Consider the following 2,608-nt stretch of genomic DNA (forward strand, 5'->3'; position numbering starts at 1 on the left):
CCCCGTGTCATTAGTCCTTTCTCCCTCCCCCCATTAGTGGGGCAGACTCCCTGGGGTGACTATAAATCTTCTTGCCTACTCTGATGCCTGGAGTGACTGTGGAATTGTTCTTATCTAGTTAATCCTGCTTTTTCCATTTGCTCCTTTCCTTTATGCCAATATCTAACTGCCTTCTATAACAAGATGACAGCGTGTCTGTAGTACCATCACAAAGAGTGAGAACCACTTGCTCATGAACTTTATTGGGCCTTCAAAGCCTGCTCAGGCCTGCCCCATGTATACCTGGACCTGCCCAACCTAAGGATGAAGTAGAACAGACAGCACTCAGTTCATGGATAACTCGGATACGTGATCACTTGATGACTCACAACCTGTGTTCAGTATCCACCAGACCTTAGGAGGAAGTCAGAAACTGTTTCCTGACTTGTCAAAAAGGACATTGTTTCATTCTCAAATGCCAGAGGCCTATGCTGAGATTCTTTTCTTAGAGCTTAATATAAGCCCCATAAATAATTCCAATCCATACAGACATTTTGAGTATCATATCTGCTATGTCAAAAAGGTGAGAGCAAAGATGAGCAGGCGGTGTTTCTACACAGACTGTAAATGGGTCAGAGTGGACCATTCAAATGTGATTTATAGAGGTATAGTAACTCCAAAATTCTGAATGAGCCAGTCTTTAAAATAGGGGTTGGAGGGGAAAGGTGCTGTGATTTATCTTTTATTTTGGAGAAGTTCTCCTAAACTTGATTGTGTTAGTTTTCTATTGCTGCTGTAATACACTATCAGAAATAACACAAATGTGTTATAGTTCTGTTGTCAGAAGTCCAACACAGGTCTCACTGGGCTAAATCCAAGGTGTTGTCAGGGTTGTGTTCTTTTCTGGCTCCAGAGGAAAGTCTGTTTCCTTACCCTTTTTAGCATCTGGAAGGCTGTCCTCCTTTCGTGGATTGTGACCTCCTTTCTCCCTGTTCAAAGCTGGCAACAGCACATCAATCCGACCCTCTGCCATCGTTACAACTTCCTCTCTCTCTAACTCAGCCATAAAAAGTTCTGTGTTTTAAGTACTCTTGTGATTACATTGGGCCTGGTAGGACATCCTGGATAGTCTCTCCATCTGAAGCATCATATCGTTAGTCATGTCTTCAGAGCCCCCTTTGCCATGTAAAATAACATATTCACAGGCTCCAGGGATTAGAGTGTAGATGTCTTTAAGGGACAGACATTATTCTGCCTACCATAGTGATTAATCCCGATAGTGGTGCTTTGGAGAGAGAACTCCATAGATCCACATGTCAGTTCCCAGATGCTGCCAGGTTTCTGTTTATTCCAGAATCTATTCAGTTACTCCTTCAGTTTTATGAATCACCATCCACCTTCCAAAGAATTGCTTTATTTTTCTTAAATTAATTGGACTTAGTTTCATTTGCTTACCTAAGAATCTTATAACACAAGTTGGGAACAAATGCTGGGCTTGAAGAAAAAAAAAGTAGCATCTCTCCATTAAGACAAATTGGCAAAGATTAACATGCAGACCAGAGCAGAGGAGGAGCTGTGATTCACTATGGGAGGGTGGCATATAAACAGAGGGAGACTCAATTAGGGTCAAATAGGAGCTAATGTCCTTTGACTTAGTGGGGTGCTGGGGGAGGGACAATAATCAGAGACTGAAAGAAAACATGGGTAAGACATATTCAATTTTGTCTCCTTGGGGAATTGAGAATCAAGGGGCATCTCCTATAATAGTAGGTTCCATGGCAGCTTCATGTAAAAATGGAGGTTATAGATTTGTTCAATGCAAAATAAGGTTATTCCAGAAATTGAAAGCCAAGGGGGACGAACAGGACCTCTATGTAAATAAGAGCTAACAGAAAACAAATAAGAACTGATTTCAGGCACACCGTTAAGGTGTAGGGGTCAATAATGTCTGGGCTTGGACTGCAGTGAGAGAGGATTGCACAATGGTTACAGGTAGGATGTCTGGTTACTCTGCACATATACACAGAAGTGCCAATATAGTCCCCAAAACATGAGACTTCAGATTTAAGTGAAAAATGTAGATATCACTTCAAAATATGCAGATACCTGGGGTGAGGGTTATTATATGGCCTAATATTTACTCATGTTCCCTAGGAAAGGGTGGTTGGTGGATAACTTGCAAATAACTCGTCCCATAGGAATAAATGACAGATAAATGATGTAAGAGAGCAGACAAGGGCTAAGTTTTTGAAGACCTCACATTTCCCCTAGGACTCTGGTAGATGTGTGTTTTTTGTTTTTTTTTAAATCAAAGCAGTTAACATGAATAATATCCATAAGTACTTGGTTTATTTTAGTAATATATTTTACTGTGTAGATGGATAATTTTTTATGGTAGAGCAATTAATTGTGTACTCATTGTAATGATATGCTTAAAATATTCCATTTTCTTAGTTGCTGATCCCATCTTGTTTTATCTGCCAATATATTCTGGCTTTGCTATTAACTCTGCTTCATCTGTGTAGATCACCCAATAAATAGTTATTAAGCATTATGGCTAGGGATTAAAAGATAAAAAAAAACACACCTTTCTCACAAAAGGAGCTAAGGGAGGTATTGGAGGGTTGGT

Source organism: Cnephaeus nilssonii (assembly GCF_951640355.1).
Source record: "Cnephaeus nilssonii genome assembly, chromosome: 9".
NCBI lineage: Eukaryota > Metazoa > Chordata > Mammalia > Chiroptera > Vespertilionidae > Cnephaeus > Cnephaeus nilssonii.